Here is a 15,253-nt window from a genome sequence, read left to right on the forward strand (position 1 = left end):
GATGTGCAGGTTAGGTGAATTGACCATGCTAAATTGCCCGTAGTGTTAGGTAAGGGGTAAATGTAGGGGAATGGGTGGGCTGCGCTTCGGCGTGGACTTGTTGGGCTGAAGGGCCTGTTTCCACACTGTAAGTAATCTAATCTAATCTAATAATAGCTTACATTTATGTACTATCTTTCACTTCACACCTGTGGATAAGATTTCTGTTTTATGATTCTCTTCCAAATGTGGATCGCATTCATTCCACAAGATTTCATCTGACATCTATCTGCTCAAAGCTTTTCATTCTAGGTTATTGCTTTGTTCATAAGGAACTCTGCTTCTAATTTTTGTGCTACCTGCAAAATTTGATATGGTTCCTTATTTGCAATAAATGCAATCAGTAATTTAAATATACCATAAACATGCTTTTCTACTCGACACTTCCAATGCTATCCCATTGATGTGCAAATCTTATGACACCTCAGTGCAACTAAATGATGAACAGATGATTTACTTTTTAAGCAAGTTTTACTTAGTGATGGGTGGACCATCGAAATCAATAGGATCCAAATTGTGATAGAATCATTTATGATTACCCATTTCTGTTTCTAACATCCAATTTTGTTGTGTCCTGAAACAGCAGATGGCATTGTAACACCTGATGCATTTTACATGATAAATGAATTAACAAAATTAAAACTCAAAGTACGTACATACATAGCACAGTTTTAAAAGTTTTTTTTGTCCCAGATCTGCTTAGTTAACCATTTATCTGTCATTTGACTGTTTTCTTCTGCCCTTCAAAGTTTTTTTTGAAAGATAAAAATCCACAGAGAAGAACTTTATAACTTTCATGTCAAATTGTGTGTGTGTGTTGACAGATTTAGTGGTTTTATATATGAATGATTATTGCTGCATACAGTTTTGCAATGCAATTATTTTGATATGCTGGAAAAACACTGCAGATTTCTACAGATCTGCAAATCACTTTCCAATTTTAATGAATTTCCGAGACGAAAGAATTGTATTAAAATCCACCTGAATACCCAATAAGAGAAAATGCTAAGAAATTTAATTGCCTGGATCAGATATCATCCGCAATGAGTGAAACATATGCTGAGCTTTCAGAATCGCTAAGTTAATATTAAGAAGTGACTGTCTTTAACTGCTTTTGTATGATTCTCAAGAACATGCTACTGCTTTGGGATAGTATGCACTTAACTTTACAGTTGATCTCAGTTTATTCCAGTTGCTTTTGGCAATTGTTTACTCATAATTTGAAGTTTTTTCCAATGTCGTGCTTGTGTCAAGCTGTTTATAAGCTCTGAAATTAATCTCTCACTTCAGTCTCGAAGAAGCTCGGTGGTTACCAGCCAAGTCAATAAAATGTTCTCCTTATTTTAAACCTAAAGGTGTCTTTTCAAAGCACGGCTCCTCTAGGAAAGCTCTCAAAGCTTTATATGTGAGGAAAGCAAAACTGGAGCAAGGCAGATATTACTGCTTTACTTTTAAAAGAACCAAATAGCATAAGTTTTTAAAAACTATAGTTGATTTTAAAATTGGTGGGTAAGATTATAAAAGTCTTCCTTAAGAATACGTTAATGGATTATTGAGTTACAAACCAAATTTATAATGTTGGTTTATAATGGTGATTTTTTTTATTGATTCTCAGGATGTGGGAGTAGCTGGCTAAGTCAGTATTTATTGCATGGTCCTAATTGTCCATTTGGCAGGTAAGAATCGACATATTGCTGTGGGTCTGACATCACATGTAGGCCAGGCTAGGTAAGGATAATAGTTTCTTTTCTTAAAGAACATTAGTGAAGCAGATGGGTTCCCCCTCCCCGCTTCCCTTCCCCCCCCCCCCCCCCCCCATATAATCAACAATGGTTTCATGATCAATGTTGGACTCTTAATTCCAGACTTTCTCCTCTTTAATTGAATTCAAATTCCATCATCTGCCATGGCAGGACTTGAACCCAGGTCCCAGAACATTTATCTCAGTCTCTCACAACAATCTAGTCATAATTCTGTCTAGCCAGAATTCTTGGTAATCTAAAAAGGGTTTAATGAAGGATATTGTTTGGGTAGTATAATGGTCATGGGAATAACCCATTCAGCCCCTTGAGCCTATTATTCTAGATCATGGCTGATCATCTACCTCTGTCACATTTCCTGTGCTACCCCAACATCTATTGATGTCATTTAGTAACTAGAAATCTATTAATCTCTCTTGAATTTACATGATGATTGAGCTTCCATAGCCCTCTGTTTCACTACCCTTTAAGTGAAAATGGCTTGCCTCTAATTCTGAAGCTGTGTACCCAGGTCTGAGACACCTCAGCTAGGGAAAAGCTTTTTATTCTTTTTCTGTTCCTTTGAGAATTTTGAAAGTTTCAATGAGATCATCTCTCATTCTTCTAAATAATGGAATAGAGTCCTCCATCTATCTTAGAACACTTGCAATGTCTCAGTAATCAGTCTGGTTATCCAGTTTACCCGTCTTTTGGCAAGTGGCACAGAACTGCAAAGTATATTTCAGTGCTCTATTCGTTTGAAGCAAGACCTCTTTTCTTGCTGTGCTCCTGGAATACGTAGATTTTCTTAACGACCAGGCCTGTATCCTTTCAGAGTTTACAGCCAGAGGTGACTTAATTGCAACATATTAGATCCTGGGGGGTCTTGATTGAGTGGATGTTAAAAGGATGTTTCCTTTTGTGGGAGAGTCTAGAACTAAGGATCATAGTTTTAAATTGGCATCCCCACCCAACCTTAATTTTCAACAGATGAACCTTTTTTTCCTAATAAGGGTTAAAAAATATTGAAGATAGGAGCAGCAGCCAGGATCATTTATACTCCATTGCCTTAATATTGATATTAAGGCTATGGCAGTTGAGAATAAAGGACCTCAATCTCCTTGCAATTGCCTGTAACTCAGGAATACAAGGTGCTCTCAACAACATCATCTTTAGGGACAAGCAGTATGCAAGATACCTAGCTTCCTCTTGAGCTCTATGGAAGTGCCTGGCCCCCTCAATCTACCCAAGCTGTCTAGCTGAAGCCTGCAGATGTAAAGTCATTGACAGTGAGCCTGCCCTTTGGAAGGCATTTATCCAGCCTGGGTATTGTCTGAAATGCCCCACTGGCTACTTGTCCAAGTCCTTCAGCTAGCAAGCTCACTCCTCCACTTGCCAAGCTATGGAATTTAGGACTACAAATAGGCCAAGCAGGCTGCCTGGGACCATGTTGGAAACTAGTCCTACTCTTAAACCTGTCCAGAGTGCTTCCAACTTCGGTTAGGAAGCTTGTTGAAACACACCTTCACAATGTGATTGAGAGTTCATCTTGGAAAAGTGAGAGATGCCGGGAGAAACCAGGCTATCACAGGGCTTAGTCTGAGCACCAACCATATTTGACAAACATATGAATACTTCTTGACAACCATTGATCTATCCACCGCAGATCCTGCCTCCTGGATCAGATCCTTAAAGGTGATGAAGTATTGCTTCACTTTGAATTCCATTATATAGTGGATATGGCTTTATATCCTACTTCCATAATGTTGTGCCAAAAACAAAATTGCATATCTGCATGCATAATTGAAGATTAAAACCTGATCCCAATGCAAAGCATTTATGGGAAGCTCAAGACAGGAATTTGTCATTCTGGGAGCATTTGAAGAAAACAGTAGCAAAGGTCAAATCCAAAAAGCTTACTAACCCAACTTGCTGGACCTGAATGGGGCACTGCTATGACAGAAATCAGGACAATGGCTGCAATCATACTGTACCAGCAGTCACCCACACATCGTGTTTGTAATGTAAATACTGTGCATCGTAATCATAGATTTTCACTGAACACCCTTCACTAGCTTCCTGTCTTCTCGAGCATCAATCATCACATGTCTAGATTCTCAAACGCTTATGGGGTGGTTGAATGAGATGCTTAATCTATCTACCACTGACGTTTTATTTTGGTGTCATGTATGGAGCAACTTTTCTCAGCAGGGTCCATCAGTTGCTATCCTTTGGATCAAGGAATGGGAAATGAGGGTGATCACTAAACAGTTCCTTGTGATAAATGCCATCTGGCAAAAAGCAGCCTTTAAACCATCACAATGTGAGAGGTCTATCCTAAACAGATTCAGTGTGAGCCAGAGCCCCTGTGTAGCCAACCTTATTTGATTCACTTGTCCTTTAGAAAGGGAGATCTGCCATTCTTACCCAGTCTGGAATTGCATATAGACCAGATACACGGCAATGTGTTGGCTTTTGTCTAATCTCTCATATGGCCAGCAGAACTAATCATTTCAAAGGTAGCCAGGAATTATTGCCAATCTTGCCAGCAATGCCCACATCCATGTAAGAATTTTTTTAACAACCTACATTAAATTGTACTTCAAACGCTAACTGTGTCTGTTCCAGGGAAGTGACCAGAGTTATAGACAACACATAAAATGTTATTTCATTTAATTGATTAGAACATCTGTCAACCTTAGACTCAAAGAAATACAGATCAAGTTTACGCTGTTTCTGGGTATATTGGCCTTGCAAAACAGTGCAATGTAGGTATACAAAAATGATAACAACCCCTGAAGCTCAGTGATGACAAGGGATTATACAAATTACACCTATTTTCTCTTGAATTTAGAAAATGTAAGGGTGCTGTGATTGATTAATGCCTTCTTCAAAAAATTAACAGGAAAGACAGGTCCTCACTCTCTCGGCGGAGCAAGTAACGGCTGTCTGGTGGTGTTTTTTTAAGTTGAGGATGTAGTCCAGTTAGTGTTTTTTAACAGCTAAAATTTAAAGTTTTTTTTAAGCGCCTAGCGGACCCGGAAGCTGGTGTCGCGCTAGGTTACCTGGGAAGGTTTTTTTTTCTTATAAAAGCGCGCAGGTGAGGAACCCGAGGCACTACAGGGGTAGAGCCTCCCACCCACCCTCCTCCTCTAACCTAATAATAAGACCCGTTGTGGTAAGCAGGTAAGTGCTGCATTTTGCTTGTTTGTTTCTTAAGATCTAGTTTTTAAAGTTTACCTTTTAGAGGGATGGCAGCGAAGGCAGTGCAATGTTCCTCTTGCAACATGTATGAGGTGAGGGAAGCCATTAGCGTCCCTGCTGATTACACTTGCAAGAAGTGCACCCATCTCCAGCTTCTCCAAGACCGTGTAAGGGAACTGGAGCTGGAGTTGGATGAACTGCGGATCATTCGGGAGGCAAAGGTGGTCATAGATCAGAGCTTTAGGGAAGTAGTTACTCCAAAAGTTATAGAGAGATGGGTGACAGTGAGGGGGAGTGGGAGGAAGCAGCCAGTACAGGGACCCCCTGCGGTCATTCCCCTCAAGAACAAGTATACCGTTTTGGATACTTGTGGGAGGGATGACTTACCAGGGGTAAGCAACGAGGTTCAGGCCTCTGGCACGGAGCCTGTCCCCGTTGCTCAGAAGGGAAGGGTGGAGAAAGGTAGAGCGATAGTTCTTGGGGACTCAATAGTGAGGGGCACAGATAGGCGGTTTTGCGGGGGCGACAGAGACTCATGATTGGTATGTTGCCTCCCAGGTGCAAGGGTACATGATGTCTCTGATTGTGTTTTCCGGGCCCTTAAGGGGGAGGGGGAGCAGCCCCAGATCGTGGTCCACGTTGGCATCAATGACATAGGTAGGAAGAGGAGTGAGGATGTCAGGCAGGCTTTCAGGGAGCTAGGTTGGAAGCTCAGAGCTAGAATGAACAGAGTTGTTGTCTCTGGTTTGTTACCCGTGCCACGTGGTAGAGAGTCGAGGAATAGGGAGAGAGAACAGTTAAATGCGTGGCTACAGGGATGGTGCAGGAGGGTGGGATTCCGGTTTCTGGACAACAGGGGTTCTTTCTGGGGAAGGTGGGACCTCTATAAACAGGATGGAATACACCTGAACCTGAGGGGCACCAGTATCCTTGGGGAGAGGTTTGCTAGTGCTCTTTGAGAGGGTTTAAACTAACTCTGCAGGGGCATGGGAACCTGGACTGTAGCTTTAGGGTACAGGACCTTGAGTATAGGGAGGTTAGGAACAAGGCATCGATCTCAAAGGAGGGTGCCTGTAAACAGAAAGGTGGCTTGAAGTGTGTATACTTCAATGCCAGAAGTATAAGAAATAAGGTAGGTGAACTTGCAGCGTGGGTTGGTACCTGGGACTTCGATGTTGTGGCCATTACAGAGACGTGGGTAGAACAGGGACAGGAATGGCTGTTGCAGGTTCCAGGGTTTAAATGTTTTAGCAGGGTCAGAGATGGGGGTAAAAGAGGGGGAGGTGTGGCATTGCTTGTCAAGGATAGTATTACAGTGGTGGAAAGGACGATGGAGGAAGACCTGCCATCTGAGGTAGTTTGGGCTGAGGTTAGAAATAGGAAAAGTGAGGTCACCCTGTTAGGAGTTTTCTACAGGCCTCCCAATAGTCCGAGAGAAGTAGAGGAAAGTATTGCGAGGATGATTAAGGAGAAGAGTGATAGTAGCAGGGTGGTTGTTATGGGGGACTTTAACTTCCCAGATATTGACTGGGAAAGCTATAGCACTAGTTCGTTAGATGGGTCGGTGTTTGTCCAATGTGTGCAGGAGGGTTTCCTGACACAATATGTAGACAGGCCAACAAGAGGTGAGGCTATACTGGATTTGGTTCTAGGTAATGAACCAGGCCAGGTGTTAGACTTGGACGTAGGTGAGCACTTCGGGGACAGTGACCACAACTCGGTGACTTTTACTCTAGTGATGGAGAGGGATAAGTGTGCACTGCAGGGCAAGAGTTCTAGCTGGGGGCAGGGAAATTATGATGTGGTGAGGCATGACTTAGGATGCGTGGATTGGAAAAATAGGCTTCAAGGGAAGAACACAAATGATATGTGGAGATTGTTCAAGGAATAGCTATTGGGTGTCCTTGATAAGTATGTACCAGTCAGGCAGGGAGTAAAGGGTCTTGTGAGGGAGCCGTGGTTTAATAAGGAATTGGAATCCCTTGTGAAAGGGAAGAGGGCGGCCGATGTAAAGATGAGGCGTGAAGGTTTAGTTGGGGCGATTGAGAGTTATAAGGTAGCCAGGAAGGATCTAAAGAGAGAGCTAAGAGCAGCGAGAAGGGGACATGAAAAGTCCTTAGTTGTTAGGATTAGGGAAAACCCAAAGGCTTTCTATCGGTATGTCAGGAATAAAAGGATGACTAGGGTAGGTATCGGTCCAATCAAGGATAGTAGTGGGAAGTTGTGCGTGGAGGCGGAGGAGATTGGAGAGACACTAAATCAATACTTTTCGTCAGTATTCACTCAGGAACAGGACACTGTTGCTGATGTGAATATTGAATCACAAGTGATTAGAATGGATGGCCTTGAGGTATGTAAGGAAGAGGTCTGGGGAATACTGGAAAGGATGAAAATAGATAAGTCCCCTGGGCCTGATGACAGTTATCCTAGGATCCTCTGGGAAGCTAGGGAGGAGATAGCGGAGCCATTGGCCCTGATTTTTATGTCGTCATTGTCTACGGGAATAGTGCCAGAAGACTGGAGGATAGCGAATGTGGTCCCCTTGTTCAAGAAGGGGAGTAGGGATAGCCCGAGTAACTATAGGCCAGTGAGTCTCACTTCTGTTGTGGGCAAAGTCTTAGAATTGTAAGGGTTAGGATTTATGAACATCTGGATAGGAATAATGTGATCAAGGATAGTCAGCATGGTTTTGTGAAGGGCAGGTCGTGCCTCACAAACCTTATTGAGTTCTTTGAGAAGGTGACTAAGGAAGTGGACGAGGGTAAAGCAGTAGATGTGGTGTATATGGATTTTAGCAAGGCGTTCGATAAGGTACCCCATGGTAGGCTAATGCAAAAACTACGGAGGTATGGCATTGAGGGTGCATTAGAAGTTTGGATTAGGAATTGGCTGGCTGGAAGGAGACAAAGAGTAGTAGTTGATGGTATAGGTTCATCTTGGAGTGCAGTTACGAGCGGTGTTCCACAAGGATCTGTTTTGGGACCATTGTTGTTTGTCATTTTTATAAATGACCTAGAGGAGGGGCTTGAAAGCTGGGTGAGCAAGTTTGCGGATGACACGAAAGTAGGTGGAGTTGTGGACAGCGAAGAAGGAAGTGGCAGGTTACAGCGGGATATAGATAAGTTGCAGAGCTGGGCAGAAAGGTGGCAAATGGAGTTCAATGTAGCTAAGTGTGAAGTCATTCACTTTGGTAGGAGTAACAAGAAGATGGATTACTGGGCTAATGGTAGGCTACTTGGTAGTGTGGATGAGCAGAGGGATCTTGGTGTCCATGTACACAGATCTCTGAAAGTTGCCACCCAGATAAATAGTGCTGTGAAGAAGGCATATGGTGTACTGGGCTTTATTGGTAGCGGAATTGAGTTCCGGAGTCCTGAGGTCATGTCACAGTTGTATAAGACTCTGGTGCGGCCTCATCTGGAGTATTGTGTGCAGTTTTGGTCATCATATATAGGAAGGATGTGGAGGCATTGGAACGAGTGCAGAGGAGGTTTACCAGGATGTTGCCTGGCATGGTAGGAAGATCGTATGAGAAAAGGCTGAGGCACTTGGGGCTGTTCTCATTGGAGAAAAGAAGGTTTAGGGGAGATTTGATAGAGGTGTACAAGATGATTAGGGGGTTTAGATAGGGTAGACACTGAGAACCTTTTTCCGCTAATGGAGTCAGCTGTTACTAGGGGACACAGCTTTAAAGTAAGGGGTGGTAGATATAGGACAGATGTTAGGGGTAGATTCTTTACACAGCAGGTTGTGAGTTCATGGAATGCCCTGCCAGTAGCAGTGGTGAACTCTCCCTCTTTATGGCCATTTAAGCGGGCATTGGATAAGCATATGGAGGTTATTGGGCTAGTGTAGTTTAGGTAGGCTTTGGTCGGCGCAACATCGAGGGCCGAACGGCCTGTACTGCGCTGTATTTTCCTATGTTCTATGATAAAGAAATTCTTTCCAATAGTTAGGGATTCCAGAACTGGGGGCATAGTCTGAGACTTGAGGTCAGAACATTGAGGAGGGATGGTAGGAAGTGTTAGATGTTTGGAGCGGTCCTCCACATGCTGCAGCTGATCCTAGATATGTTATTTGTTTTAAATCGGTGATAGATACAATTTTGTTAAGCAAAGGTATTAAGGAATATAAGCCAAAGACAGGTAAGTGGAGTCAGGTCACAGATCAGTCATGATTCATTGCATGACCGAATGGGTTTCAGAAGCTGAATGCCCTACTCCTGTTTCTATGTTATGAAATGCATAACTGGACCCCTTAAAGTCTAATGTTCAAGATTAGTAAAATGGCTTTAAAATGTTAATTTGTCAATATTTGTGTTTTTGTATTTTAGAGTAACATTGCAGATTGTAGTAGATATTGGAAAGACAGGACATGAGAAATTAGCAGAATGATGGATAACACAAATTTATGCAGTTAATGAAGGGTAGTAAAAGCAAGGAAGTGGGTACAAACCAGGAAAAGACGTTTTTCTAGCTCTAGTTTTAATTTTCTATCTCAAAGAGCCGCCAAACTATTTTTAATTTAGAGAGAGGATGTGGGAAATGTTGGTGCAATTTTTGAGGGCCACTTAATGAATTCGAGGTGGCAGGCATTATACTGTAATATGGAAGAAAGCAATTCAAACTTGAAAATCTCTTCAAGCAATTGACTTCCAGGCTAGTGAATGGAATAATATATAGCAGTTCAAATCTAACTGAAAAATGTTAGGACGTTGAAATGTTTCAATGATATTTGAGAAACTCAAGCAGTTGGAGACTGAGTTCATCGTAATTACAGCTGTCCTCTTGAAATCAGGCAATGTGTTTTTTGCAAAATGTTATGAAGTGCACATACATGAGAAAACAATTTCCTCCCCATGCATCAGTTCTCAGGACCTCATTACATTTGTTCTAATGTAAACAGTATGATCACTACATACAGTGCTGACTACAGTTTGCTTAATTCCAATTCTTAAGCAGAATGATTACTCTTGGCTCTCAACGTTTGTTAAATCTTTTGGCCATCTTGTAAGAAAGTAACTGACACATACTACAGATCGGTTGTGAAAGTGTTATTGTAGTCTATCATCAGAGTCGGTGACTGAGGCTGGACTTCAGCGCTCCCTGCACCATGTGATGGGACAAGTGACTTCAAGGGCGATTGACTTACTGCCCAAGAAAGTTTGCTGTATTGAGCACTATTTGGCACTAAGACACTATCCTGTAAGCTTTTCCTTCATTCATAAAGTTCCACCACTGAAGTGCTGCTGTTCCTCAGTGAGCTTAAGAGAATCACTGGAGGGCCAGGGCATGTAGTCTGGACAGAGCAACACCATCAAATAAGCTCATGTTCTTTTGGGCGTGAAGGGGGCATATAGTCTCACAGAATGGAGGTTATGGAGAGGGGTGTCAGGCTGATTAGAGGTAAGGGCAAGGGTGATTTTTAGTTTACCCTCCCACTCCTGACCCTCCCACTCCTGATTGTCCCCAGACTCTGGAGATAGCCGACCCAGCCCGCAACAGCAGGCACATCACTCTGGTTTTCTTGCCTGCAAAGCAGTCATTCTGCTCACCTATTGGCAATGCAGGTCATTGGGCCAATGTCTGGTTGAGGCACTTAAGTGGCTATTTGTTATTTGACCACTTTGACAGCCTTCATTGGTGGCAGGTTGAGCAGGTTCCCTATGGATCTTCTTGACCAGAAGGCATTTGCTGAGGTGATGAGAAGGATGTACAGAACAACTTCGGTTATCCGAATATCAATTATCTGAATTTTGGATTTCAAGATCCTGTAAAAACTTGCTATCATAGAGGTGTTGCTGACTGGTGCAACAATCACCTCCTTTTTGTTTTTTGTTTACACTGATTAAAAGTGAATTTGGATCATCTGTACTGAATAGTTTCTTCAAAAAATAATAGCTGACCTCCACCTCAATGAATTTTATTTATACAAAAACTGATTTCATTTGTAAAGTATCATGAATTTTTAAGCAATATCCAGTGTTTGTACACATTTTATCAATTGAATGAAATAAAAACTCTGTAACGATGCTTTTCTTACGTAATTTTATTCAGTATGGCTTCCTTTGTTTCCAGTCAAATCAGTTATCTGAACAATGAGTTATCCGAACAAAATACTCCCCATCTTTCTCGTTTGGATAATCAAGGTTGTTCTGTAGTATCGCTCCAGGATCAACTTGCTGAATTATTTGCCCTTGGTGTCATTTTCTAGCCGTCTCTGAAGAAGGAAGAATTGCACTCTGAGCTTTTGGACAGGTATAAAGGGTGTCAACATAAGTTTTGAAGGCTAGATTATACTTGAATTTTTTGAGACGATCATTAACAGCATGGTAAAGAAACCACGCTGTCAATGATCAGATGTTGCCTTTTTGAAATTCAAGAAGCGATTTGATCTGGGCCTGCACAAGACAATGCCAAAACAAAATGTGAAAAGAGAAGTTCACCAGGGATCCTCAGCTTTTCACCACATATGTTAATGAGTTGGATAAAAATAAGGTATTGCCAGACATTTATTAAGATTTCAGATGACCGTATACTTAGAAGCATATGAAGTTAAATAGATGGGATATTATGTTTTCTCATACAGGAAATTAGCAAGGAACATAAGTTGACAAAACTGGCAGAAAATGTTAAATATGAATAAGTATGAGATCATCACTTTAGATTAAAGTAAGAAAAAATTGAACATTCTTGGACTGGAGAAAGTTGGAACTACAGAGGACCAAACAGTTTGGTCGTCCAAATATACAAATCAATATAAACTAGTACAGGTAGAGAAAGTAACGAAAAGATTGGCAGAATGTTGTGTATATAACTGAAGCAGTTTGGAATTTTGAAAGATGGAAACTACATTTCCATTGTACATTGTCTTGCCCAGATCTATTCTGGAACATTGGCAGTAATTAGCACTAGATCTTTGGAGAAATATATTAACCTTGGTCAGTTCAGATTAGTCAGGATGACACCAGAGCTTCGATGGTTCAATTTTAAGGCGATATCACCTTAAACTTGACAAATGTTCTCTTGATTCCATGCTTAAAATAGTTAAAGGATTTCATAGACTGGATACAAAGAAGCCATTTCCTCTGAGAGGAGAGTTAGGGACAGGGGATAAAATCTTATCACAGATTGGCTGTAATTGAAATCCGACAGCATTTTTCAGAGAAAGGGGAGAGGAAGTCTGAAGATCTCCACCAAAAAACTGAAAATGCTGGATTGACTTGAACCTCATTTATGACATTGATTTTTTTTAATTGGAGATAGATATTAAGAGATTTGAATCAAAGCTGAGTAAACAAAATTGCCTTGGAGAGGAGCCAGCGTGTCATAAAATGGGAGATCAGACTTGAAAGGCAACGGTCCTGCTCCTATTGTTCAGTTGCAGTAAAGCTCAAATTCCCATCACCTGTGGAACTGCAAAAGAAAGTGACTGGAGAAGAAATTTATTGTGTAAGGTGAGTGATCTTCAGGAATCAACTTATTGGGTTAGATTTGAGTTCCATTTAAGTAAGTGTTGAGATCAGGTGGGGAGGGGGAGTTTTTAATCTCTCCTTTGTCAGTCATAAATATTTTTATTTTCTTTTTCATTAGAAAATGAAGGAATCAATGGCCAAGGTTTCTTGAGTGGAAAGTAAGAGGCATTTTATTACGTACTAACCCCTAGGGAAGGGAAAACAAAACAAAAACACCTGCAAACACCAGGAATAAGTTTAAAAAGGAAAGTGTGTAGTGCAGATATTGAGAATAAAGTTACACAGTTTAAAAGTCCACGTTGTCCTTGAGGTTTTAGAAACTTAAACTGAGACTATAGTTCATTAATGATTAACTTGTATCCTTAAAAACAAACTTTATGCTTAATCTTTGAGTTTTCAGAGAATGGTTGACTACTTAATTTTCTTTTTCACTGAATGCTGAGATGGGAGAAACAGGCAAGAAGAATCTTTCAGTTCTTATCCACAAATACATTTCCTTTGATCTGCTCTGCTGCTCATAAACAGCTGTTGAAAAATTATTCAGTGTATATTCCTGAGCCTAGGTGGTGGGCAGTTCATCTCACAATTTGTGAAATTATCATACAAGTGTGAATTTCTTGATGCCTTAATTTCACAGGTCTCTCCAAGCTTTCTCGACCTGTGGTCAGGTGATCATTGCAGCCATTTCAGGTTCATGTTTCTTTTTTAAAAGCATTTCAGTCCGTGAAATATCTCCAGAAAAACAATCAGAAAACAAAAGAAAACAGAATTTGATATTAGTGCATATTTGTCACTATCATATGACTACTTTTGACAACTATTGCAGATAAGATGGTGGCAGAGTAGGACACTTCAACTGGAGCTCCTCTGCTCTGCCTGTTCTTTTTGTTTCTTTTTACTTTTTTTCTCTCTCTTCAGTAGTCCTGGAGCAGCGTGAGGGGGAATCAGAGTGCCAGAGTGGTGCGAAGGGAAACCGGAGTCGCGCAAGGGGGTACAGGAATGTCGGAGTGGCATGAAGGGGAACCTGATTACTGGTACAGCACAACTTACCTTGAGTGCTGCTGAGGAGCTGGACAGTTGTTGGACTTGTGCCTGGTGCCGGCAGTCAGACCATGTGCTGACCTATTACTATCTAAAGTTCTTTGTTGGACTGTAAATCCTTTAACTTTGTTATAACTACCTTATCTCTAACTCTCTTTTTAGGCACTAAGTAATGCTGCTACTTTTCCTTTTCATTCTCTTTTGTACCCAAAATTTGTACCTAGGTACTTGTACCTAAGATGGCATCCTTAAAGACCACCATTGTAAAACCTTTTCACTGTACTCCTGTACTGGAGTACATGTGATAATAAAGCATATTCTAAAATTCTAATATTGTAATTTGTACAAGAATGGTTAGAAGTGGGTGGTTTTTAAACAAAAAAACAACCTTGAAAAATCAAGATATTTCTGTAGTCAGTTTTGTTTTAAAAAGTAACTTTGGTCAAATTTAACAATGAGCACTGAAGGGCCCAATAAGGGAGACATAATGCACATGCACCAGAACTGTACTACATTTCACACTGTAGGGAATCTAATCTAATCTATTCTAACCTAATTCCATATTGGCCTATAAAGCTTCTTGTATAGGCTTTTGGGACAAATGTCTGAAATATTTGCATCTAGAGATCCAATGCCTAATTGAGATTCTCTTTGTAAAATTGATGTAAACATCGCACACCATTCACATTGCGATGAAGACCGAAGTTCCTTGAGGGGATTCCTGGTGGCTTTAACTGGAAAAATAATTCTTGATGCTATTTTTAATTGTAACTCCACTAATTCCTTTTTAAGGCGTGATATTGCTGTTTTCTGCTAATCCAAATACAGAATGGCACAGTCCATAAGTTTTTTTTTAGTTATCACTTTCAATGCGAAGTTCAGCCAGAGGGAAATGCGGTTTCATAGTTGTCTTTATTCTGGATCCAGAAGAGTTAACACCTTCAGATGAACTCTGACGACAGGTCGAGTAAAAAGTGAGGTCTGCAGATGCTGGAGATCAGAGCTGAAAATGTGTTGCTGGTCAAAGCACAGCAGGTCAGGCAGCATCTGGCCCGAAACGTCGAATTTCCTGTTCCTTGGATGCTGCCTGACCTGCTGTGCTTTGACCAGCAACACATTTTCAGCTCTGACGACAGGTCATCAGTCTGACTTGATAACACTTCTTCTATCTCCAAACAAATGAGTCCCATTACTGTTCATGAATACTGGCAAGCTCAAACTTCTCAAGTTTTGGGATCATCCTTGTAACACTTACTTGCATTTTCTCCAGAGCTTTAATTTTGTTTGCATTGTGGAGACTGGAACTGCACATTACCTGTATACATAAATTTAACACCACCTTTCTTGCTTTATGCTTCACTCTTTTAAATCCATTCCTTCTACCCAATCCAACACCAACTCCACATCACTTCTACCAAAATAAAATAAGTTACACTTATTTCAACTGAAAACTGATATGATAACATACAAATGAAGATATGCAAAATCATTTTTCATCTAAAAAAAGTCAATGTGATTCTTTCTTTTAACTGAGAGTTTGAATTTCAGTTTAGAGAAACATTACTGCAGTAGAATAGTTGGATATGGTATATACCTTCCTTACTGAAGGTTTTTAAAATCATTAATTTACACTCTTCCTTGTATCTACAGGTCTCATTGCTAAATCTTAATATTAGAGAAGAGGTGCACACACAAGACCAGAAAGTATTATTCCTTGGTTTGAAATACCTCATCCATGGAGTCCTATGTTCATTGT

The sequence above is a fragment of the Hemiscyllium ocellatum genome, chromosome 6 (genome assembly GCF_020745735.1).
Source record: "Hemiscyllium ocellatum isolate sHemOce1 chromosome 6, sHemOce1.pat.X.cur, whole genome shotgun sequence".
Taxonomy (NCBI): Eukaryota; Metazoa; Chordata; class Chondrichthyes; order Orectolobiformes; family Hemiscylliidae; genus Hemiscyllium; species Hemiscyllium ocellatum.